Below are 27,755 nucleotides of genomic sequence, written 5' to 3' on the forward strand. Positions count from 1 at the left end.
GCCAGGAGGGCATGCTTCCAGCTTTCATTAGTATTGAGCAAGGCCCTTTCCCCGTCACCACTGACGGTGAGTCATTCGGCACTTGCGCAACACTAATCAGAGCTGGAAACATGCCCTCTTGGCGGAAACTGAGGAGTGGACTTGGACATCATGGCGTTTTAAACATGAAAAGCAACATTATGCCTACTGGTCCTCATATAGGCTTTGTGAATATGAGTAGTAGCTCCAGTCTGGATGGTGTTCTTCAGACTGGGCTACTACTCTGGATGTTGGTGCACCTGCAGCAGCACTTGGAGCAGATGGCAGAGGTTTATTGAATGCTGCTGCAGGTGCAAGAGGAGTCGGCGTCGGTGGATGCCAGATGTGGTTTAGTGAACAAACCATTTCTTCAAAGGTTGGATTTATATGCGGATACTTCTTAAAACATGTCACCGCCATTGAAAGATACGTCATGCAGGAGTCCTGGACCTCGGGGGACATAGTACGCATTCTGGAAGCTAGAGTGGTTCCATATGCTGAGAATTGATCCTCTTCAGGTTGGCGATCAATTAGAGAAATTGCCCTTGCCAAGGCAGCCGTCTCCTCATCCTCCTTTGAAGAGCCTCTTTTCCTCTTCCTCTGTGTTGAGGCTGGAGGTGGAGGTGGTGTTGGTGGCGGTGGTGGCGATGCCAATGAACTAGTCTCGGAGAGGGGCAGATCATCATTTTGGGTAGAAGGGTCAGGCCTTGGCTCATTTGGAAGAGAGCTGGTAGCAGGCTGTGAAGCATGTTCATACACTGGAGTTGTTGCTGTGGCCGGGATTTCGGTCATCGGCTGGACATTGCCTATGGTTCTGTAAAGAGAAACATCAAAACAATAGTTTTAATACATTTTATTTTCTATTCAAAATTAAAGACGTTACTGATACTTACGGTCGGTAATGTAGACTGCCGTTTAAAAATTGGAGTTCCTGTTCAAAACGCCCTTGAGAAGCAGGTGCCGCAGAGCCACTTGGTGCTTCTGACCGTGACCGTGTAAATCTGTCCCTCACCGACCTCCAGCGGGTTTTCAAGGCTGAAACTAAAAAGTGAAAAATTGAACCTATTAATATACTATTCAACTACATACAGACAAGAAATTCAAAAATACTCCTCCAAAATGGAAAATATTTACAAGTTTCTTTTTGCCGCTCCTTTGTGTATGACTCGTACAGGGGATAGAGGGTGACACAGACCTTGTGCCAGGAAGCAGTTTTTGTATATTTGTTGGAAAACTCCCGGCACCCCTTATCCCAAAGACATGGGAAGTTTTGAACCTAAAAAAGGTAAAACATTAACTACTATTAGTTATACACACAAAATTTGACAAACTTGATAGAGGCAGAAAAAGTAACACAGGCTGCTGAGGAATGACAACCCCAACTGCTTGTTATTACCTTCACACGCATACGGGACACACACGCACAGGGGACACACACGGGACAGAAAATCCAGTGAAGAGCGTTTTTTTTAATAAATATTTTGCTAGGTTTAAAAACCAAATTGGAAATAAATAGGGATTCTACGCTTACGCCTTTTTATTACAAAAAAAACACCAAAAAAAACAAACAAATGGGCCTTCCCTGCAAGACTGTGGATTCCCCGCTTTCACTGTGTAATGAATACGAAAAAAAAAAATATTCAGAAAAGGGGGTATCCATGCAGGAGGTGGATTCCCTTCTTTCACAATTCACTGAATTTTTTTTTTTTTTTTTTTTTTTAAAGAACGGGGGTTTCCATGCAGGATGGGGTTTTCCCCGCTTTCACAATTTTATAAAATTATTTTAATATATTTTACGTATTTAAGTGCCACGTATTTCAGTGCCACGTATTTAAGTGCCACGTGCCACGTATGTAAGTGCCACGTATTTAAGTGCCACGTGCCACGTATTTAAGTGCCACGTGCCACGTATTTAAGTGCCACGTGCCACGTATGTAAGTGCCACGTGCCACGTATGTAAGTGCCACGTGCCACGTATGTAAGTGCCACGTGCCACGTATGTAAGTGCCACGTATGTAAGTGCCACGTATGTAAGTGCCACGTATGTAAGTGCCACGTATGTAAGTGCCACGTATGTAAGTGCCACGTATGTAAGTGCCACGTATGTAAGTGCCACGTATGTAAGTGCCACGTATGTAAGTGCCACGTGCCACGTATGTAAGTGCCACGTATGTAAGTGCCACGTATGCAAGTGCCACGTATGCAAGTGCCACGTGCCACGTATTTAAGTGCCACGTATGTAAGTGCCACGTATGTAAGTGCCACGTATGTAAGTGCCACGTATGTAAGTGCCACGTATGTAAGTGCCACGTATGTAAGTGCCACGTATGTAAGTGCCACGTATGTAAGTGCCACGTATGTAAGTGCCACGTATGTAAGTGCCACGTATGTAAGTGCCACGTATGTAAGTGCCACGTATGTAAGTGCCACGTGCCACGTATGTAAGTGCCACGTATGTAAGTGCCACGTATGTAAGTGCCACGTATGCAAGTGCCACGTATGCAAGTGCCACGTATGCAAGTGCCACGTATGTAAGTGCCACGTATGTAAGTGCCACGTATGTAAGTGCCACGTATGTAAGTGCCACGTATGTAAGTGCCACGTATGTAAGTGCCACGTATGCAAGTGCCACGTATGCAAGTGCCACGTGCCACGTATTTAAGTGCCACGTATGTAAGTGCCACGTATGTAAGTGCCACGTATGTAAGTGCCACGTATGTAAGTGCCACGTATGTAAGTGCCACGTATGTAAGTGCCACGTATGTAAGTGCCACGTATGTAAGTGCCACGTGCCACGTATGTAAGTGCCACGTATGTAAGTGCCACGTATGTAAGTGCCACGTATGCAAGTGCCACGTATGTAAGTGCCACGTATGTAAGTGCCACGTATGTAAGTGCCACGTATGTAAGTGCCACGTATGTAAGTGCCACGTGCCACGTATGTAAGTGCCACGTATGTAAGTGCCACGTATGTAAGTGCCACGTATGTAAGTGCCACGTATTTAAGTGCCACGTATTTAAGTGCCACGTGCCACGTATGTAAGTGCCACGTATGTAAGTGCCACGTATGTAAGTGCCACGTATGTAAGTGCCACGTATGTAAGTGCCACGTATGTAAGTGCCACGTATGTAAGTGCCACGTATGTAAGTGCCACGTATGTAAGTGCCACGTATGTAAGTGCCACGTATGCAAGTGCCACGTGCCACGTATTTAAGTGCCACGTATTTAAGTGCCACGTATGTAAGTGCCACGTATGTAAGTGCCACGTATGTAAGTGCCACGTATGTAAGTGCCACGTATGTAAGTGCCACGTATGTAAGTGCCACGTATGCAAGTGCCACGTGCCACGTATGCAAGTGCCACGTGCCACGTATGCAAGTGCCACGTATGTAAGTGCCACGTATGTAAGTGCCACGTATGTAAGTGCCACGTATGTAAGTGCCACGTATGTAAGTGCCACGTATGTAAGTGCCACGTATGCAAGTGCCACGTATGCAAGTGCCACGTGCCACGTATTTAAGTGCCACGTATGTAAGTGCCACGTATGTAAGTGCCACGTATGTAAGTGCCACGTATGTAAGTGCCACGTATGTAAGTGCCACGTGCCACGTATGTAAGTGCCACGTATGTAAGTGCCACGTATGCAAGTGCCACGTATGTAAGTGCCACGTGCCACGTATGTAAGTGCCACGTATGCAAGTGCCACGTGCCACGTATTTAAGTGCCACGTATGTAAGTGCCACGTATGTAAGTGCCACGTATGTAAGTGCCACGTATGTAAGTGCCACGTATGTAAGTGCCACGTATGTAAGTGCCACGTATGTAAGTGCCACGTATGCAAGTGCCACGTATGTAAGTGCCACGTATGTAAGTGCCACGTATGTAAGTGCCACGTATGTAAGTGCCACGTATGTAAGTGCCACGTATGTAAGTGCCACGTGCCACGTATTTAAGTGCCACGTATGTAAGTGCCACGTATGTAAGTGCCACGTATGTAAGTGCCACGTGCCATGTATATAAGTGCCACGTATGTAAGTGCCACGTATGTAAGTGCCACGTGCCACATATTTAAGGACAATGGCTCCTGCAGTGCATCACTGAGGTTACTATAGTTCACTGGTCTCACTTTATGGCAAAAAGCTGCGTGGGAACTTTCTCATACAGCATGCCATAAAGTGAAACTAGGGACTATTTTCTCACAGGGGCGTAGGAATACATTGTGGGGAATACATTGTGGAAGGATACCTTCCTCCCCTCATTGTCTTCCTGGAGCCCCTGGAGAGTGGTCGCATCAGGAGATGCTCCTGTTCTCCACGGGAGATCGTCGTGGGACACTCGTTTTAATTGGATTTCTGCGGATCAGGGAGTATATTGGTTGTTTATTATTTTAATATTTTTTATGACACTGGCTTCGGGGATCAAAGTGACAAGTGATGGTGAGTATGTAATCTATGTTATATGTACTGTATGTCTGTATGTATGTACTGTATGTCTGTATGTCTGTATGCGCATGTCGTCGCATGCCATCGCATGGCGTCGCATGGCGCATGTCGTCGTACGCCGTCGCATGGCGCATGCAGTCGCGTGGCGCATGTCGTCGTACGCCGTCGCGTGGCGCATGTCGTCGCATGGCGCATGCCGTCGCGTGGCGCATGTCGTCGCATGGCGCATGCCGTCGCGTGGCGCATGTCGTCGTACGCCGTCGCATGGCGCATGCAGTCGCATGGCGCATGCCGTCGCGTGGCGCATGTCGTCGCGTGGCGCATGCCGTTGCGTGGCGCATGTCGGCGCATGGCGTCGCATGGCGCATGCCGTCGCGTGGCGCATGTCGTCGCGTGGCGCATGCCGTTGCGTGGCGCATGTCGGCGCATGGCGCATGTCGTCGCATGGCGTCGTACGCCGTCGCATGGCGCATGCAGTCGCGTGGCGCATGCCGTCGCGTGGCGCATGCCGTCGCGTGGCGCATGTCGGCGCATGTTCTGTATGTGTGTATGTACTGTATATGTGTGGGTTTTTTTTGTTTTTTACATTCAACACATTAGCCGGATGATGGGACTACTACTGTCCCATCATTGGCTACTGTGTCACTGACTGTCACTGTAGCAGGCAGAGCCCGATGGGACTTGTAGTCCCATCGGACACTGCCTGCACACAGAGACACACACACACACACCAAAGACCACCCCACCCCCCGCAGCAGACCCAGCACATACCCATACATACACACGGGGGGGGGGGGGCGGGGGGGACACGGCACACACACAGGGCGCACACGGCACACACACAGTGGGGGGACACACGCACAGGGGGGGCACACACGGGGGATACTTACCGTCTCGATCAGCAGCCCCACGTTTATGCTCATTCATTTATCCATGCTGCTTCACTGGGGGGCGGGGGCTTCCCTCTTCCTGTCCGACGTCACGTCCGGTCCTGGGTGTCAACCCCTCCGTACAAAGACGCCGACACCCAGGACAAAGGCGCTGTGTGTGCACGTTAATATGGGGCCCTATGGGGATACGCAGACACGCCGCTGCGTAAAGAATTGACATGTCAATTCTTTTTACGCCGGCGTGTTTGCAGACAAAAGCGCCGCGTTTTTTTGCGGTGTGTCTGAACGGCAAAGTGAATTTCTCATTCACTTTGCCGGCAGACGAAAATGACATTGCGCATTTTTGAAAAGCGCCCGCAAAATAGCGCTCAAAAATGCGCTATGTCTGAAAGTAGCCTAAGAGTATGCGTTTACACTTGCCAACTTGCAGCTTTAAAATAACCACTGATCATTTTTAGGCAGGCCGACGGCTCTTTCAATGCATACAGAAAGATCCATAGTAGTTCTGTGTGCATAAGCGGTCATTGTACTCGACAGCACATGTCCTGTTTACACAGAACGATGTGCTGCAAAGAACAAAGATCTTTAAGTAAGCATGAATATTTCAACCAACAAAAAATACAAGTTGCTTGTTCATTGGGCGATCAGCATCTTTTTTTATACTACATAAACAAGTGTTCCTAGGGACACATTCACAAAAAAAAAAAAAAAAAAACAAAAAAAAAAACAATCTTAAATTTCTTATTTTCCACAATTTTTCATATTATATTTTCCTTCCAGTAATATATGCTGAATGCAAATTTGTGTCCAGAATAATGCGGTCTTAGCCTCAGCCTTCAGTTACAGGTACTGTGTATATCCAAATATATAGAGGGGTACAGAACCCTCTCTCCCCCTTTCTTTCATATGCACGTACAGCAGTCACTCTTATATTTGATAAATTACAGTTTATAAATTGATGTTCTAATTCCTAGTATTCTCATGATTGCTAAATGTTTTACTATTAGTTACCTGCTTACATGTTCTGCAGCTGGTACGCCCACATTTAAATAAACCTATGCAATTAAAGCCATGTTTTTTTGGAGTTAGAAATATACTAGGTGAAATCATATTGCCTAGCATTTGTGTTCGTCTCACCACAACATTGCACCCTGACGGTACAACCGCTGACAATATCGGTGATCCTCAGATAAGATAGGGAGAAATTTGTTAATTATATTTTTAATCTAGTAAAATTGAGGACTATATTGAAGTAAGATTTTTGTCCGATTTGTTGATTAGTTACGGTAGTTGGTTATATTTTAGGATAAAGTAAGTCTTGTGCCCAGTCAGGATAATATCTTTTTTAAATTTATGTACAGACTTGTTCAAATTTGAGGACAAATTATTTTCGATACTACAGTTCCTCTTAATTCTTGTGAAATCCCTCACAGGAATGGTTGGGATTGTATGCTTTTGGTGACTGCCGGTGGCATCAAGTATGGGGTTACCACTCAGATGTTTAAAATATGTTCTAGTGGATATGAGCTAATTAGGCGCAACAAAAAGATCCAAATCTAGAAACAAAATAGGTGTAGGATCATATATGTAAGTAAACTGAATTAAACTCATTAGAATTGAGATACATCACCATCCTATACGATGAGCAGGTCATCAATATATCTGTCATACCAGACAATGGATGATGCAAAAACATTGGCTGTGGAAAACAGAAATTTAAATTCCCAGAGAGCCATGACCATGTTAGCAAGCGATGGGGAACGTTTGGCACCCATCGGTACACCCGAACGGTGAAGAAAAAAAATCTGTCAAATGAGAAAAAGAATAAAAAATTAAATTATAATAATAAATAAATTGGCATGTATGTATGTATGTATGTATGTATGTATGTATGTATGTATGTATGTATGTATGTATATATACACACACACACATACCAATCAGCACTCCCAATGTGAACACGTGCAAGCTGCAGACTGCATCATATAGATAAAAAAGAAAATACAGCAGCACATGTGCTGCTGTATTCTATATATCTATATATATATATATCTATATATATATATCTATATATATATATCTATATATATATATCTATATATATATATCTATATATATATCTATATATATATATATATATATATATATATATATATATATATATATATATATATATATATATATATATATATATATATATATATATATATATATATATATATATATATATATATATACACACACACACTTGCAAAATGTAATTACCGTATATACTCGAGTATAAGCCGGGATTTTTGGGCTGAAAGTGCCCCCTCGGCTTATACTCGAGTCACGGTCGGCGGTGGGGTCGGCGGGTGAGGGGGAGAGGGCGCCGAGGCATACTCACCTAGTCCCGGCGTTCCTGTCGCTCCCCCTGCCCGTCCCACGGTCTCCGGGTGCAGCAGCTCTTCCCCTGTACAGCGGTCACGTGGGACCGCTCATTAGAGAAATGAATAGGCTGCTCCACCTCCCATAGGGGCGGAGCCGCATAATTCATTTCTCTAATCAGCGGTGCCGGTGACCGCTGCTGTCCGGGAGAAGAAGCCAGGGACGCCGGGAGCAGGTAAGTATGTCATATTCACCTGTCCTCGTTCCACACGCCGGGCGCTGTCTCCATCTTCCCGGCGTCTCTCCTCACTGACTGTGCAGGTCAGAGGGCGCGATGACGCATATAGTGTGCGCGCCGCCCCCTGCCTGATCAGTCAGTGCGGAGAGACGCCGGGAAGATGGCGCCGAGGAGCTGCAAGCAAGAGAGGTGAGTATGTGGTTTATTATTTTTATTGCAGCAGCAGCTATGGGGCAATAATGGACGGTGCAGAGCACTGTATGGCACAGCTATGGGGCAATAATGGTGCAGAGCACTGTATGGCACAGCTATGGGGCAATAATAGACGGTGCAGAGCACTATATGGCACAGCTATGGGGCAATAATGGTGCAGAGCACTATATGGCACAGCTATGGGGCAATAATGGTGCAGAGCACTATATGGCACAGCTATGGGGCAATAACGGTGCAGAGCACTATATGGCACAGCTATGGGGCAATAATGGTGCAGAGCACTATATGGCACAGCTATGGGGCAATAATGAATGGTGCAGAGCACTATATGGCACAGCTATGGGGCAATAATGGTGCAGAGCACTATATGGCACAGCTATGGGGCAATAATGGTGCAGAGCACTATATGGCACAGCTATGGGGCAATAATGAATGGTGCAGAGCACTATATGGCACAGCTATGGGACAATAATGGTGCAGAGCACTATATGGCACAGCTATGGGGCCATAATGAATGGTATGGAGCATCTATTTTTATTTTTGAAATTCACCGGTAGCTGCTGTATTTTCCACCCTAGGCTTATACTTGAGTCAATAAGTTTTCCCAGTTTTTTGTGGCAAAATTAGGGGGGTCGGCTTATACTCGGGTCGGCTTATACTCGAGTATATACGGTAATCAAATCACCTGAATAATTACTGAATTTGTTCAAATGGAATTCTAAAGCTTCCATGGCTATGGAGTATGGAATATAAGTGCATAGTTAGATAACATCACAGCATAACCACGTATAATTGGACATCCACGATATTTTGTTTAGAAAAACAAAATACCAAAATATCTTGAGAGCCTCAAATATAACCTGGACCAAGAGTTGTATCAATGAATCAAGCCATTCGCCAACGTGTTCATTTCCTGATCCAATTCCTGACACTGTTTCATGGGGGGAACATCATCCATTTTGTAAATTTTAAGTAACGCATGTAGCATGAGAAGAATGGCACATTGCACATCTAAAAATTCACCCTGTTTCTTTGTTAGGACGCCCAAATTTAGTCCATTTTTAATCATATTAACCAATTTATTCCTAAATTTTAATGTGGGGTTCGTGGAAAGTTTCTCGTAGATCAAATTCAACAATTTTGGCCAGATAATTAATAATAAGTATTTTTATATAGCACTAATATATTCCGCAGCGCTTTACAGTTTTGCACACATTATCATCGCTGTCCCCGACTGGGCTCACAATCTAAATTCCCTATCAGTATGTCTTTGGAATGTGGGAGGAAACCCACACAAACAAGGAGAGAACATACAAACTCTTTGCAGATGTTGTCCTTGGTGGGGTTTGAACCCAGGACTCCAGCGCTGCAAGGCTGCTGTGCTAACCACTGACACCCTAGTGATCAGCGAATATACTCGTTACTTGAGATTTCCCGAGCATGCTCGGGTGTCCTCCGAGTATTTTTTAGTGCTCTGAGATTTACTTTTCATCGCCACAGCTGAATTATTTACATCTCTTACCCAGCAAGTACATGCGGGGATTCCCTAGCAACCAGGCAACCCCCACATGTACTTATGCTGGCTAAGAGATGTAAATCATTCAGCTGAGGTGAGGAAAACATTCTCCGAGCTCTAAAAAATACTCAGAGGACACCCGAGAGTGCTCGAGAAATCTCGAGTAACGAGTATATTCGCTCATTACTACAGATAATCTTTAGAATTCATGATGACAACTATCCCCCATATCTGACATTTTAATCATAAGGTCTCGAATTTTCTGTATTTCTTGTAGAGCACTGTAAACTTTACGCAAAAAGTTTTTTCGAGTATGATTATTACCAACATTGTCATTCAGAATTTTTAATTCACATTCAACAACTTGAAATGTATCCAATCCAATCAAGATTTGACTGTATGGATACAAGAAAGGGTTTTTCACATTTAAAATTTGACTGGTTGATAATATCCTCATTTTTGCAGTATTCGTGCACAATTCACGTAGAGTTAGGAGAGATATCTGTTCTTGGAAATTCAAGCCATGATATTGATAAGTCTTTATTTGATAATTCTGGATCAGTAAACCAAAAAAAGTTTTCTGATCGTAAGATTACACAAACGTATCCACATCTAAAATAGAGGTGAATAAGTTAAAGTTGTGGTCTGGTACAGAATTTAAACACAAAGTTCCGTATATACTAGAGTATAAGCCGACCCGAGTACAAGCCGAGACCCCTAATTTTGCCACAAAAACTTAATGACTCGAGTATAAGCCTAGGGTGGGAAATGCAGCAGCTACTGGTAAATTTCAAAAATAAAAATAGATACCAATAAAAGTAAAATTGATTGAAACATGAGTAGGTCAAGTGTTTTTGAATATCCATATTGAATCAGGAGCCCCATATAATGCTCCATACAGTTCATGATGGGCCCCATAAGATGCTCCATATTAAAATATGCCCCATATAATGCTGCATAAAAGGTTAAATGATGGCCCCATAAGATGCTCCATAGAATATTATGCCCCATATAATGCTGCACAAAGGTTGATGGCCCCATAAGATGCTCCATATAATATTATGCCCCATATGCTGCTGCGATAAAAAAAAAAAAAAAAACATATGACACTCACCTCTTGTCGCTGGGGGTCTGGTGCTGGGGTCCCGAGCAGGCGGGGACACCTGAGCGATATGGGGGCCAGGTGCCAGAGTCGCTGCTGGCTCAGGCCCCGGGTACTTGCGATATTCACCTGTCCCCGCTCCACGGCCACGCACCACTGTCTTCCGGGTCTCTGCAGTGACTGTTCAGGCAGAGGGCGCGCACTAACCACATCATTGCGTCCTCTGACCTGAACATCACAGCCAGAGGACGCGGAAGACAGAGCCCGGCGGTGGAACGGGGACAGGTGAATATCGCATGGCTCACCCTCCCCCAGTGCTACTCACCCCATCCTGGTGCGGTCCCTGCTTCTCCGATGGTCTCTGGCGCCAGCAGCTTGTTCCTGTGCTCAGCGGTCACATGGCACTGCTCATTAAAGTAATGAATATGCGCTCCACGCCTATGGGAGTGGAGTCGCGTCCATATTCATTACTTTAATGAGCGGCCGCCACCTCCCTGGGACAATGGGGCACTTTTAGCCTAAAAAAAAAAAAAAAAAAGGCTGAAATTCTCGGCTTATACTCGAGTATAAACAGTACTTTTAACTGTTAATCTGTGAATGAATTAGATGATAAATTGAGCACATCATTGTATTTCTTCAATTCAGAAAGGTCTTTTTGCGACATCATACCGAAGTGGTTTCCTGCGTTTCCGACTGCTGCTCTTTGTGTTTTTTTTCATGGTCGGAAATATTTACTCCTTCCAGTATGGACAGGCTCATTGATAGAGACACACACACTCATATTGGCATCAGATTATTCCAGATCCGGTGAAACAAAGCCAACATGTGACCTGGCTGTGTTTCTTTGGTCACTGGCCAGACTTTAAAATCGATTTGGGGGCATCTACCTCATTGACCCAATTCACACACCTTGTTAAATGAATAGTCATTCGTATCCTGCAAAAACTTTCATTTTTCACGACCCATAATATCTTCTTCCAATAAGGAAATAGTTTCTTGTATCTTTTTCATAGTTCATCAAAACTAGGTGTGAGTTTACATTTGTCCAACAGTTGTTTTGTATCATCAGTTTCTTTTTGCATGTTAGACAACTTTGACTATTCATACTTAACCCCTTCACCCCAAAGCCTGCTTTCACCTTCCAGACCAGGCCAATGGACCAATACAATTCTGACCACTGTCACTTTATACGGTCATAACTCTGGAACGCTTCAACAGATCCAAGTGATTCTGAGAATGTTTTCTCGTGGCATATTGTACTTTATGATAGTGGTAACATTTCTTTGATATGACTTGCGTTTATTGATGAAAAGAAACGGAAATTTGGCGGAAATTTGCAAAATTTTATTTTTATGTCCTTAACCTTTTCATGACCTTGGGAATTTCCGTTTTTCCGTGTTCGTTTTTCGCTCCCCTCCTTCCCAGAGCCATACTTATTTATTTTTCCGTCAATTTGGCCATGTGAGGGCTTATTTTTTGCGGGACGAGTTGTACTTTTCAACGACATCATTGGTTTTACCATGTCATGTACTAGAAAACGGGAAAAAAATTCCAAGTGCGGTGAAATTGCAAAACATTGCAGTCCCACACTTGTTTTTTGTTTGGCTTTTTTGCTAGGTACAGTAAATGCTAAAACTTACCTGCTATTATGATTCTCCAGGTCACTACGAGTTCATAGACACCTAACATGACTAGGTTATTTTTTATCTAAGTGGTGAAAAAAAATTCCAAACTTTGCGAAAAAAAAAAAAATTGCGCCATTTTCCGTTACTCGTAGCGTCTCTATTTTTCATGATCTGGGGTCGGTTGAGGGCTTATTTTTTGCGTTCCGAGCTGGCGTTTTTAATGATAGCATTTTGGTGCAGATACGTTCTTTTGATTGCCCGTTATTGCATTTTAATGCAATGTCGCGGTGACCAAAAAAAAATTCCGGTGTTAGAATTTTTTTCTCGCTACGCCGTTTAGCGATCAGGTTAATGCTTTTTTTTATTGATAAATCGGGCGATTCTGAACGCGGCGATACCAAATATGTGGTTTGATTTTTTTTTAATTGATTTATTTTGATTGGGGAGAAAGGGGGGTGATTTAAACTTTTATATTTTTTTTATTTTTTCACATTTTTTTTTACTTTTTTTTTTTTTTTTTTTTTTTTTACTTTTGCCATGCTTCTATAGCCTCCATAGGAGGCTAGAAGCTGGCACAACACGATCGCCTCTGCTACATAGCAGCGATCTGATGTTTGCTGCTATGTAGCAGAATTGCAGGTGTGCTGTGAGCGCCGACCACAGGGTGGCGCTCACAGCTGCTGGGGATCAGTAACCATAGAGGTCTCAAGGACCTCTATGGTTACTATTCTGAAGCATCGCCGACCTCCGATCATGTGACGGGGGTCGGCGATGCAATCATTTCCGGCCGCCCGGCCGGAAGCGGTAGTTAAATGCCGCTGTCTGCGTTTGACAGCGGCATTTAACTAGTTAATAGGCGCGGGCAGATCGCGATTCTGCCCGCGCCTATTACAGGCACATGTCAGCTGTTCAAAACAGCTGACATGTCCCGGCTTCGATGTGGGCTCACCGCCGGAGCCCGCATCAAAGCGGGGCTTCTGACCTCGGACGTACTATCCCGTCCGAGGTCAGAAAGGGGTTAAATCAGAGAGTCACATCGCACAAAATAGTTAATAAACAACATTTCCCACATGTCTACATTAGCACCATTTTGTAAACTTTCCTTTGTTAGAAAGTTATAAGATTGAGGGTTAAATTGACCAGCGATTTTTCATTTTTACAACAAAATTTATAAAACCATTTATTTTTTATTTTTTTTTTAGGGACCACCTCACATTTCAAGTGACATTGAAGGGCCTATATGACAGAAAATACCACAAAATGACTCCATTCTAAAAACTGCACCCATCAAGGTACTCAAAACCCCATTTAATAAGTTTATTAAACCTTCAGGTGTGTCACAGGAATGTGGAAGAAAAAAAAAAATTACTTTTCTTTCATAAAAATTTTCATTCAGACTTTTCTTTTTTTTTACTTTTGCAAGGGTAACAGGAGAAAATGAACCATACATTTTGTTGTGCAATTTATCCTGAGCATGCAGATACCCCATATGTGGGGGAAATCTACTGTTTGGGTGCACAGTAGGGCTCGGAAGGAAAGGAGTGCCATTTCACTTTTTGAATGTAAAATTTGCTGGTATAATTAGCGGATGCCATGTCATGTTTGGAGCTGATGTGCCTAACCAGTGGAAATGCCCAACAAATGACACCATTTTGGAAACGACACCCCTTAGGAAACTTATCTAGATGTGTTTTGAGCACCTTGAACCCACAGGTGCTTCACAAAAGTTTACAGCGTAGAGCCGTGGAAATTAAAAAAAAAAACAATAAAAAAAAAAACTTCTCACAACTTTTTTTTTTTTTTTTTTTTTAGCTACAAATTTTCTGCTGTTAGAGCTGTATGACTTTTTTGTGGGACAAGATGGCATTTTAAATCGGTACCATTTTTATTTTTTCGCGTTTTAGAATTGAGGTAATGCAAGGGCGGGGGGCTTCAGGCTTTCACAAAATGTCGCCGGAGCCCCCACACCACCAAACCTGCACAGCATCAGCCATGGGATGGGATTTCCCAGAGACCACCGCATCGCAGCAATACATGTACGGGGGCTCTAGGCTTTCACAAAATGTTGTCGGCGGCCCCGCACCATCGAGCACCGCCGAACCTGCCCCACCAGTCCAAGCCATTTCATCGCCTGACCACCAAACCCCCCCTGTGACTCCGCTCCACCAGCGCTGCTGATCCCCCCAGGGTAAGGTGAACTCAGGACTGTTCGATGGACCCCCCCCCCCATTTGAAGCTTTATTTTTTTTCCCCCATTGGAAATTTCGGTGTGCTTCTTATGGTCCGTAAAATACAGTATATATTGTGGAACAATTTTAGAAAAGTGTTCCTCAATTTAAAATTGTAAAGACTTTGAATCTTTTTGATATTATGTACTGTAGATGGTGGGATATTCAAAGATTCTGGAGAAACCATGTGCACATGGGACAAGACCAATGGTGATTACTGAATGTTCGTCGTCATCTATGGGCCCTTACGTAGCACTGCATTTAATAAAAGGTAAGAGTCAATCGTGCAAATCAATATAAGCCCAGCAATACACCCAGAAATCATTTCCTGTGAACATTGTACATTGAAATCCACAAACAAAAGTAAAAGCTCTATCATGCAGAAAAAGTCTACACAATCCTGAAACGTTGCCACGTTCTCTAGACCAAACCTTATTTAAAATGGACCAAGGGAAAAAGGACAACTGCTCAGCGGTGAAATTAAATTTTAATTCTTTATGGAAACCATGGGCAGTGTGTCCTGTGGACTCAAAAGGAGAAGGACCACCCAGTTTGTTATCAGCACACAGTTGAAAAGCCTGCATCGCTAATGTTACAGGGCTGCATATGACTATGGTATGGGCAGATTAGACATCTTAAAAAAGACCATCAATACTGAACATTATATAGAAGTTTTGAGAAATGCTCCCAACCAATGTCTTTAAGGGAAGGTCCATTTCACTAAGACCACATAAGGCCAGATGAACTGGCCATCTGCAATCCAGACCTTTCACGAAATAGAAAACATTTTGAGCATAATGAAACAAAAAATCCAGCAAAGATGACTTTGGACTGTTGGCACTTCGAATGCTACATCAGACAAGAATGGGACAACATTCTACTTCCAAAACTCCAGCAATTGGTCTCCTAACTTCACAGATGTTTACAAACTGTTGTAAAAAGAAAGGATGCTACATAACTGTAGACATTGCTCTTTCACAACTTTTTTGAGAGGCGTTGCTGGCATTAATTTCTAATTGAGAGTTTGGTGTTTTGTTTTGTTTTTTTCAAATAAAATGGAAAATTTCAAACTTTCAATTCATGCTATGCATTCTATGTTCTGTAGTAAAGAAAATAAGAATGCAAGGATTTGGAAATCTTAGTCATAGTTTATTCACAATTTACATGGCGCCCCCCAACTTTGTTGGAATTGGGGTTGTATGTGCTAAACATATAGTAGATAAAAAGATGTGAATAGGGCCTTTGCCTGGTCTCTTATATCAGCAGTTTAACTCCTACACTGCTTTTCTTATCAATAGTGATCTTGTATTTCTGAGGAAAGTACGATTTTAATCGGCCCCTTTAAACTTTTAAAAGTAGGATCCAAATTGTTCATTCAAACCAAAAACTAAAAAAAAGACAGCTGGTTTAGAGAACACATCAGAAAAGGGACTGCAATCAATTCCTCGGCTGGCCTTTGTCTCACCAATGAGAGCTTTCTGTGTGACTCAGATACTGCCAGGACAGTGACACCCTCAACCATTCTGACCTTAAGGCCATGTGCGTACGTTCAGGATTTTTCGCTATAAAAACGTGATAAAAACGCGAAAAAAACGCTAACATATGCCTCCTATTATTTACAGGGTATTCTGCATTTTTTGTGCAAATGTTGCATTTTTTTCCGCGAAAAAATCGCATCGCGGAAAAAAAAGCAACATGTTCATTAAAATTGCGGAATTGCGGGGATTCCGCACACCTAGGAATGCATTGATCTGCTTACTTCCCGCACGGGGCTGTGCACACCATGCGGGAAGTAAGCAGATCATGTGTGGTTGGTACCCAGGGTGGAGGAGAGGAGACTCTCCTCCACGGACTGGGCACCATATAATTGGTAAAAAAAAAAAAAAAGAATTAAAATAAAAAATAGTCATATACTCACCCTCTGATGGCCCCCGGAGTGTTCCCGCCTCTCCGGTGCATGCTGCCGCTTCCGTTCCTTTAGATGGTCTGTGTGAAGGACCTGCGATGACGTCGCGGTCTTGTGATTGGTCGCGTGACCGCTCATGTGACCGTTCACGCGACCAATCACAAGCCGCGACGTCATCGAAGGTCCTTCACACACAAACCATCTATAGGAACGGACGCAGCCGGGGAGATCGGCTGTCTGCAGGTGAGTATAACTTTTTTTTTCTTTTTTTTATTAATTTTTAAACATTCTATCTTTTACTATTGATGCTGCATAAGCAGCATCTATAGTAAAAAGTTGGTCACACTTGTCAAACACTATGTTTGACAAGTGTGACCAACCTGTCAGTCAGTTTTCCAAGCAATGCTACAGATCCCTTGGAAAACTTTAGCATTCTGCAAGCTAATTACGCTTGCAGAATGCTAAAAAAACCGCGAAAAAAAATGCGGATTTCTTGCAGAAAATTTCCGCATACCCTAAAAGTCACATTCAGCTCTGAGAGAGGGTCGCAATCCACATTTAGTTCATGTCCCCCCTACAGTAGTGGCAACCAAAGCCCCCATTATGGGTATAATGATAACCAAAGCTTCTCCACAGAAATCACCCAGAAGCAGTATACCAAGATCCAGGGGTTCCCACAATATTCAGTATTCTCCCATCAAGCTCTGTCACATCCAGCTTCAAGCACCTCATCTGACAGGTAATATCATCTAGTCTCCAGCGTACCATACTTAAATTATCTCTAAACCCCCAAGACCAGTATGTGTGCATCCAGATCTGCTCTTCTGTGCTGGGCTACATACAAAATTCATTCATTTTGAGATGAGCTCTTCATCCCTGTTTGATAGATCTGCACCAAGCTGGCAGACAGCCATGACCCACAATTCATTGGACTGCGAGCCACATGTGGATCTCGAGCTACAGGTTGCCCGTGTTCTGTAGCCAAATCAGCAGAAAAGGCCACGTTTCCAGCACTGTGGGAAATGGAACAGGTGAGTAATGTTAGGGGGCAGTGTGTTCATTTATTAATTTTAGGGTACACAAGGAACAGTTTTACTCAAAGAAATGAGGCTGGCACCTCAACATTAGTCAGGTCAGATAGTACAAACCACTAAGGTATTTCCCCCCACCCCCATGCCACTACTGGTGCAAGTCTTAGCAAATCTGTCAAATACATCTGCCTCCTTGCTGCTCTTATCTCTAAAACACAAAAGAGGAAAGGAAGGACAGCAAAGCGCAAATACCATCAGAAGCAGCTGAAAGATAGCTCTATAGCCTCAAAGTGGTAGAAATTAGGCAAGCTTTTAATCATTCTTAAAGGGTAATTCTAGTTACTAGTAAAGGTACCTTCACACGAAGCGACGCTGCAGCGATAGCGACAATGATGCCGATCGCTACAGCGTCGCTGTTTGATCGCTGGAGAGCTGTCACACAGACCGCTCTCCAGCGACCAACGATGCCGAGGTCCCCGGGTAACCTGGGTAAACATCGGGTTGCTAAGCGCAGGGCCGCGCTTAGTAACCCGATGTTTACCCTGGTTACCAGCGTAAAAGTAAAAAAAACAAACAGTACATGCTCACCTGCGCGTCCCCCAGCGTCCGCTTCCTGACACTGACTGAGCTCCGGCCCTAACAGCAGAGCGGTGACGTCACCGCTGTGCTTTCACTTTCACTTTAGGGCCGGCGCTCAGTAAGTGTCAGGAAGCAGACGGCAGGGGACGCGCAGGTGAGCATGTATTGTTTGTTTTTTTTATTTTTACGCTGGTAACCAGGGTAAACATCGGGTTACTAAGCGCGGTCCTGCGCTTGGTAACCCGATGTTTACCCTGGTTACCAGAGTAAAACATCGCTGGTATCGTTGCTTTTGCTTTCAAACACAACGATACACAGCGATCGGACGACCAAATAAAGTTCTGGACTTTATTCAGCGACCAGCGACATCACAGCAGGATCCTGATCGCTGCTGCGTGTCAAACGAAACAATATCGCTAGCCAGGACGCTGCAACGTCACGGATCGCTAGCGATGTCGTTTCGTGTGAAGGTACCTTAACTTATACCAGGTTAAGTCACAAAGTCAAGAATAAAATTCAAAAGAACTTTCGGCTGCGCAGCCCGTACACACTCTTGAGGTCTTCAAAGCGTAATGAAACTTTAGGGTATGTGCACAAGTTGAGGATTCCATTGTGGATTTTTTAGCGGATTCTGCAGGTAAAATGCCCTAAGGATTGTGTGCGGATTTCGCCTGCATTTTTACACCTGCAGATTCCTATTATGGAATAGGTGTAAAACGCTGCGGAATTCGCACAAAGAATAACCGCAGCGTTTCCGAGCGGAATTTTCCGCAGCATGTGCACAGCGGATTTGGTTTTCCATAGGCTTACATGGTACTGTACACCGCATGGGAAACTGCTGCGGATCCGCAGCCAAATCCACAACGTGTGCACATACCCTAAGAGACATAAGGCAAATCCTATAAACTACAGTCATACACCAAGGTGTCTGGCACTATTTACTGCATAAAAGGAGGCACAGACTTGGATGTTCTAGAAAAAAAAACATTTGAGTAAATGCCATAACATAGTACACGTTACTTGTAATTGGGGGGGGGGGGGGGAAACTTGAAAGAAGCCATTCTAGAAAAAGTTTCAGAACTGCTCCCAAAGAGAACTGCAGGTATACAAATATATTTTTATATCGATTTCTGGAAGTTTGAGAAAATATGACAGACGATCCAGAATAGATCATTCTTTTTTCATTTCTTCCTTAAGTATTGTAGCTCTATAACTGGGAAAGTCTGATTAATACTTGCCAAGCAATTGACAGACACCAGGAACCCAAGTTTTACAAATATAAAACATTTCTTGGAAATACAAAAGTGCTTTCAACTCAAACTTGATTATTACTAACAGCAGATGCTGCTTTAATAGGTCTCTATTGCAATACTAATAGATGGTAATTTTCATTCTCATATATAATGTACATGCAAAACCCCTTCTTTAATTTGCTCTTGCCTAATAAAATGTTATTATGAGAGCTAAGCAGTCCCCTGAAACACCAGCTCAGGTATTTCTGCACACCCATTCATTTCTTACAATGGAAGGATTGGCTCTTAAATGAAATGCGAAAACCTTGCTTCAAACCTAGTAGGTGGGGCAAATTTCTTCATTCCTGTACCACAAACACAGCAGTTATCCAGACTGTTAATGACAACAAAAATGCCAAGCTGTCATTAATCTCCAGGCATCGTATATTTTTCAGCGCAGAAAACAAAGGTAAATGTGTTTATTTCCACCCACAGAAAGCCCTATCCGATGCATCACCATTTTACCATTGACCAGCTCCAATGATTTTGTTATTGAAATGTACAATAGTAGCAGTTTTCAAAGGAACATTTAACAAAACTGGTAGCTTACATAAAATCCACTGAAAATGTATCTACATTAAATCAATAGAGGATATTCAGTATTACTAGACAGTCTCAGAATCAGCCTAGTAACAGTCATTTTCAGTTTCCATAGCAGGTTCTCATTAGAAAAGCCCAAGACACAGTTACATGACAGCAGCAGAGACCTAGGTCTAAAATGCAAAATCACATACGGCAAACTGTAGCATTTAACATGCTGATGTAAAAGAAATGATAAATAATTAAAAGCCAGGGGAATTGATATCCAGTAAACGCTTATTAGACCTGCCTCAAAAGCTATGTATGGTGTCAGAAGGGAGTGTTTATACAGAACCTGTGTGCACAAAGGACCACATACCGCATTGTAGCCTATTGAAATATGCAGTTGTCGTGTGTTTTATGTGCAGACAAGCACAACAATTTGCTGATATCACTTAAAAGATAATCTAAAGGGAACAAGTCAATAAACAGTATTTACCTGCAGCCCTAGTGGTAACTGCAGGTAAATACTGTTTTAAACGTTTGTATTAGCCTAATTAAAGGTTCGGCTGCAGAAAGAAAGTTCAAATTATATTCTCCCTGCAACCACTCACTTCCCGTTATTTGCGTGGTGCTGAGGTCTGTGATCAGTTGCTGCTCTGTTCACAGTGAGCGCATTGTAAATCAATGCCCCTGGTCCTTAACATACTGCTCTACAAAATGTGTACAGCACAGGAAGGGGAGTGATTTCAGCCCATGGACTGCTCATTGCATTTGTGCCCCTATCAGTAGAACCAAGCAGTTGCAGGAAGAATAAAGCTTCATTTTCTCTCTGCAGTCGTACTTCAATTTAGGTTACCACATATTTAAAATTGTATTTACATGTCGATTACCGCTATGGCTGCAGATAGAACAAGTTTGTCCCTTTAAAAGGGAATCTGCACTTAGGATTTTACCAACTAGTCAGAGGACCACAATATAGAGACAATGGCCCAGATTCTACTGATGTATCACTTAGTGGGCTGCTAACTGTAGTTTTGATAAAAGTGATTCAGGCACCGGGTGCCGACTACAACTGTCATCATCCTCACCTGGTCTCGCTGATCGCAGTTGTAATCAGCACCCTGTGTGTGTCTATGAATAGTGGGAAGTTTTCTGCTTTGCTCAGTCGTGCATTAATAAATTTAGAAAAACAGTGTGGGGTACCTCCTATATTTTAAAACCAGCGCAGTTAAAGCTGCGGCTTCAATCAGGCTGGGATGGTCTATGGTTATTGGGCCTGTCCCAGGGATGTCACCATAACCCGCAGAGACTAACGACGTCACTTGCAGGGGGGGGGAGGGGACTCTGGTCTCTTGCTCGCTGGGTTTAGTGTGTGTGTGTGTGTGTGTGTGTGTGTGTGTGTGTGTGTGTGTGTGTGTGTGTGTGTGTGTGTGTGTGTGTGTGTGTGTATTCAACCCCCTGCAGATTTAGCAGGTTTACACATTTGGAATTAACTTGGCATTGTGACATTTGGACTGTAGATCAGCCTGGAAGTGTGAAATGCACTGCAGCAAAAAAGAATGTTATTTCTTTGTTTATTTTTTTTTTTTTAAATTGTGAAAAGTCTTTTTAGAGGGTCATTTATTATTCAACCCCTCAGAATTCTGTTTGGTTCCCCTAAAGTATTAAGAAGTAGTTCAGGCACAAAGAACAATGAGCTTCACATGTTTGGATTAATTATCTCTTTTTCCAGCCTTTTCTGACTATTTAAGACCCTCCCCAAACTTGTGAACAGCACTCATACATGGTCAACATGGGAAAGACAAAGAAGCATTCCAAGGCCATCAGAGACAAGATCGTGGAGGGTCACAAGGCTGGCAAGGGGTACAAAACCCTTTCCAAGGAGTTGGGCCTACCTGTCTCCACTGTTGGGAGCATCATCCGGAAGTGGAAGGCTTATGGAACTACTGTTAGCCTTCCACGGCCTGGACAGCCTTTAAAAGTTTCCTCCCGTGCCGAGACCAGGCTTGTCCGAAGAGTCAAGGCTAACCCAAGGACAACAAGGAAGGAGCTCCGGGAAGATCTCATGGCAGTGGGTACATTGGTTTCAGTCAATACCATAAGTAACGTACTCCACCGCAATGGTCTCCGTTCCAGACGAGCCCGTAAGGTACCTTTACTTTCAAAGCGTCACGTCAAGGCTCGTCTACAGTTTGCTCATGATCACTTGGAGGACTCCGAGACTGACTGGTTCAAGGTTCTCTGGTCTGATGAGACCAAGATCAAGATCTTTGGTGCCAACCACACACGTGACGTTTGGAGACTGGATGGCACTGCATATGACCCCAAGAATACCATCCCTACAGTCAAGCATGGTGGTGGCAGCATCATGCTGTGGGGCTGTTTCTCAGCCAAGGGGCCTGGCCATCTGGTCCGCATCCATGGGAAGATGGATAGCACGGCCTACCTGGAGATTTTGGCCAAGAACCTCCGCTCCTCCACCAAGGATCTTAAGATGGGTCGTCATTTCATCTTCCAACAAGACAACGACCCAAAGCACACAGCCAAGAAAACCAAGGCCTGGTTCAAGAGGCAAAAAATCAAGGTGTTGCAGTGGCCTAGTCAGTCTCCTGACCTTAACCCAATTGAAAACTTGTGGAAGGAGCTCAAGATTAAAGTCCACATGAGACACCCAAAGAACCTAGATAACTTGGAGAAGATCTGCATGGAGGAGTGGGCCAAGATAACTCCAGAGACCTGTGCCGGCCTGATCAGGTCTTATAAAAGACGATTATTAGCTGTAATTGCAAACAAAGGTTATTCCACAAAATATTAAACCTAGGGGTTGAATAATAATTGACCCACACTTTTATGTTTAAAATTTATAAAAATTTAACTGAGCAACAAAACTTTTTGGTTTGTAAGATGTATTCATCTGTTAATAAATCCTGCTCTTGTTTGAAGTTTGAAGGCTCTAACTTATTTGCATCTTAGTAAACCTGCTAAATCTGCAGGGGGTTGAATACTACTTGTAGGCATTGTATATATACACATACACAGACCAAAAGTTTGGGCATGCCTACTCATTTAAAGATTTTTCTGTATTTTCATTACTATGAAAATTGCACATTCACACTGAAGGCATCAAAACTATGGATTAACACATGTGGAATTATATACTTAACAAAAAAGTGTGAAACAACTGAAAATATGTCTTATATTCTAGGTTCTTCAAAGTAGCCACCTTTTGTTTTGATCACTGCTTTGCACACTCTTGGCATCTAGATGAGCTTCAAGAGGTAGTCACCGAGAATGGTCTTCCAACAATCTTGAAGGAGTTCCCAGAGATGTTTACCACTTGTTGACTTGTTGGCCCTTTTGCCTTCACTCTGCGGTCCAGCTCACCCCAAACCATCTCAATTGGGTTCAGGTCTGGTGACTGGAGGCCAGGTCATCTGGTGTAGCACCCCATCACTCTCCTTCTTGGTCAAATAGCCCTTACACAGCCTGGAGGTGTGTTTGGACCATCATTTATTTTTCAAAAGGACACCCCAAACTAAACGCAAACCGGATGGAATAGCATGCCGCTCCAAGATGCTGTGGCAGCCATGCTGGTTCAGCATGCCTTCAATTTTGAATAAATCCCCAACAGTGTCACCAGCAAAGCACCCCCACACCGTCACACCTCCTCCATGCTTCATGGTGGGAACCAGGCATGTAGAGTCCATCCGTTCACCTTTTCTGCGTCGCACAAAGACACGGTGGTTGGAACCAAAGATCTCAAATTTGAACTCATCAGACCAAAGCACAGATTTCCACTGTTCTAATGTCCATTCCTTGCGTTCTTTAGCCCAAACAAGTCTCTTCTGCTTGTTGCCTGTCCTTAGCAGTGGTTTCCTAGCAGCTATTTTACCATGAAGGCCTGAGGCACAAAATCTCCTCTTAACAGTTGTTGTAGAGATGTGTCTGCTGCTAGAACTCTGTGTGGCATTGACCTGGTCTCTAATCTGAGCTGCTGTTAACCTGCGATTTCTGAGGCTGGTGACTCGGATAAACTTATCCTCAGAAGCAGAGGTGACTCTTGGTCTTCCTTTCCTTGGGCGGTCCTCATGTGAGCCAGTTTCTTTGTAGCGCTTGATGGTTTTTCCCACTGCACTTGGGGACACTTTCAAAGTTTTCCCAATTTTTCGGACTGACTGACCTTCATTTCTTAAAGTAATGATGGCCACTCGTTTTTCTTTACTTAGCTGCTTTTTTCTTGCCATAATACAAATTCTAATAGTCTATTCAGTAGGACTATCAGCTGTGTATCCACCAGACTTCTGTACAACACAACTGATGGTCCCAACCCCATTTATAAGGCAAGAAATCCCACTTATTAAAATCTGACAGGGCACACCTGTGAAGTGAAAACCATTCCCGATGACTACCTCTTGAAGCTCGTCAAGAGAATGCCAAGAGTGTGGAAAGCAGTCATCAAAGCAAAAGGTGGCTACTTTGAAGAACCTAGAATATAAGACATAACAAAAAAGTGTGAAACAACTGAAATTAAGTATATAATTCCACATGTGTTAATTCATAGTTTTGATGCCTTCAGTGTGAATGTACAATTTTCATAGTCAAGAAAATACAGAAAAATCTTTAAATGAGGTGTTTCCAAACTTTTGGTCTGTACTGTACATACACACTCTGAGATCAGTGCACTGGGGAAGACTGCGCACGGGAGAGGCACTGGACAAGATAGACACAGCAGGGACAGGACCGCCCTGAAACAAGCTTCATCAGTGAGAGGGGCAGAGGCTGTGACAAAGTTCACAAACCCCCTGACACTTCGTTTAACCCCTTAATCCTATTTGACGTACTATCCAGTCAAGGTGACCTGGGACTTAATTCCCAGGGACGGGATAGTACGTCATAGCGATCGGCCGCGCTCACGGGGGGAGAGCGGACGATCGTGGCCGGGTGTCAGCTGACTATCGCAGCTGACATCTGGCACTATGTGCCAGGAGCGGTCACGGACCGCCCCCGGCACATTGCGATCAAACATGATCGCAGTGATCCAGCGGTATAGGGAAGCATCGCGCAGGGAGGGGGCTCCTTACGTGCTTCCCTGGGACCCTCGGAGCAACGCGATGTGAGTTGCTCCGAGGGTCTCCTACCTTCTTCTCCCTGCAGGCCCCACGGAACAAAAGGATGATACATGGTCAGACCAGGTGTAATGCAAAAATATATACTTTATTGATGGTAATAAAACCAAGTGTAAGGAAGGAAAAATAGTGGCAACACAAAGGAAATGCTGAAAAGATAGCAGGAGGCGCGTGCCCAGAAATACCGGTCCCCAGAGACTAAAAACTATGGCCTAGTAATACATCCCCCCTTTTAAATGCAGACAAAAATATATGAAAAAATTAGCAAAAGGATAAAGTAATATATAAAAACCAAATATACATAACACAAATGGGGATGTTAATAATTTGACCTAACAAGGTGGGACACTCAGCTACGGGCAGCCGTCCAGGGAGTATACATAGGTAAAAGGAACATAGCCACCAAGGAACCACCTCATAACATACAATATCCCATAGTACACCATCACCAAGTTAATAATCACTGCTGCCACGAGGTACCCACCGCAATGAGGACAGAGAATCCTGGGGACGCGCCTCCGCTCCAACGCGCGTTTCGGCAGGCCCCGGATCCAAAATGGCCGCAGGGCTGCATCCGGGTCCTGCAGGGAGGTGGCTTACCAAGCGCCTGCTCAGAGCAGGAGCTGGTAAGCCAGGAGCAGTGCACGTCAGATCGCTGATCTGACACAGTGCTCTGCAAAGTGTCCCCCCCCCGGGCAATGTTATAAAGTTTAAAAAAAATAAATATATATAATTGTCTAAGGGTCCGTCCGTCCGTCCTGGAAATCCCGCGTCTGATTGGTCGAGGCCACCAGGCCTCGACCAATCAGACGGGCACAGCATGGCGACGATGATGTCATAAAGGTTGCCTCGACCAATCAGCGACGGGCAGAGTCTGCCGCGAATTCTGGAATCATCATTGTCCATATACTACGGGGACATGCATATTCTAGAATACCCGATGCGTTAGAATCGGGCCACAATCTAGTATGTGTATATGTATATATATATATATATATATATATATATATATATATATATATATATATATATATATATATATATATATATATATATATATATATATATATATATATATATATATATATATATATATATCCAAAATATCTTGTAAGAACGAATAATGAGGGCACTCACCCGTCTTCATTAAAATTATTCCTTTATTTGCAAAAATACATCCAGAGCACCGATATGGCCGGGGGAGAGAGAGGGGGCCTCAGCCCGTGTGAGCAGAGGAGAACGACGACGGCCGTTTCGCGCGGTCCTGCGCTTCTACGGGTCCACCCGTAGAAGCGCAGGACCGCGCGAAACGGCCGTCGTCGTTCTCCTCTGCTCACACGGGCTGAGGCCCCCTCTCTCTCCCCCGGCCATATCGGTGCTCTGGATGTATTTTTGCAAATAAAGGAATAATTTTAATGAAGACGGGTGAGTGCCCTCATTATTCGTTCTTACAAGATATTTTGGATTAAGTGACTGTTTTCCTTGAAGGAGCACCTGAAGTCTTCTAAAGTACGGCATAGTAGGACATATGTTCTTGATCTCCACTGAGGAGCCAGAATACAATAGGACAGTGCCGCCTGATTTTTTGTTTTTTTTGGCTATATATATATATATATATATATATATATATATATATATATATATATATATATATATATATATATATATATATATATATATATATATATATATATATATATTTATTTATTTTGTGACCGGAAAATTGCCCACACGAAAATTGCCAATTGCAGCATCACAAAGTTTCAGATCCATGATATTTGAGGTGCAAGGTGAAGAATGCTCACAGAAAATTGCCCACAGGCTGAATTATAGGTTAAATGCTCTGTAGGACAGGGGGATGGTATATGCATGTATACATGAGATGCTCTGCAGGGCAGAAGAATAATATGTAATAGGTGAGATGCTCTGCAGGACAGAGAATAGCAAAGACCTATAGGTTAAATGCTCTGCAAGGCAGGGGAATAGTATGCAGGTATACATGAGATGCTCTGCAGGGCAGAAGAATAATATAGAATTGTAGGTGAGATGCTCTGCAGGACAGAGAATAGCAAAGATATATAGGTTAAATGCTCTGCAGGACAGGGGGATATTATGCATGTATACATGAGATGCTCTGCAGGGCAGAAGAATATATAATTATAGGTGAGATGCTCTGCAGGACAGAGAATAGCAAAGAGATATAGGTTAAATGCTCTGCAGGACAGGGGGATAGTATGCAGGTATACTTGAGAAGCTCTGCAGTGCAGAAGAATAATATAGAATTGTAGGTGAGATGCTCTGCAGGACAGAGAATAGCAAAGAGATATAGGTTAAATGCTCTGCAGGTCAAGGGGATATTATGAAGGTATACATGAGATGCTCTGCAGGGCAGGAGAATAATATAGAATTATAGGTGAGATGCTCTGCAGGACAGAGAATAGCAAAGAGATAGGTTAAATGCTCTGCAGGTCAAGGGGATATTATGAAGGTATACGTGAGATGCTCTGCAGGGCAGAAGAACAATAAAGAATTATAGGTGAGTTGTTCTTCAGGATAGAGAATAGCAAAGATCATAGGTTAAATGCTCTGCAGGACAGGGGGATAGTATGCAGGTATATGTGAGATGCTCTGCAGAACAGAGAATAGTATAGAATTATAG

The 27,755-nt window shown here is 43.5% G+C and overlaps 1 protein-coding gene across 5 annotated transcripts in view; it reads right to left on the reverse strand.

The window, feature by feature from the left end:
- GCNT1 (glucosaminyl (N-acetyl) transferase 1) overlaps window positions 1-27,755 on the reverse strand; it is a 96,230-nt gene that overhangs the window by 15,951 nt on the left and 52,524 nt on the right. Inside the window, exon 2 of one of the 5 annotated variants that reach the window (XM_077249016.1) lies at window positions 6,982-7,050. The exons of the other annotated variants lie outside the window; for them this stretch is intronic. The gene's annotated coding sequence lies outside the window, so the exon portion shown is untranslated. The remainder of the gene's footprint in view (window positions 1-6,981; window positions 7,051-27,755) is intronic. 5 annotated transcript variants of the gene reach the window in all.

Source organism: Ranitomeya variabilis, chromosome 1, assembly GCF_051348905.1.
Source record: "Ranitomeya variabilis isolate aRanVar5 chromosome 1, aRanVar5.hap1, whole genome shotgun sequence".
Classification (NCBI taxonomy): domain Eukaryota; kingdom Metazoa; phylum Chordata; class Amphibia; order Anura; family Dendrobatidae; genus Ranitomeya; species Ranitomeya variabilis.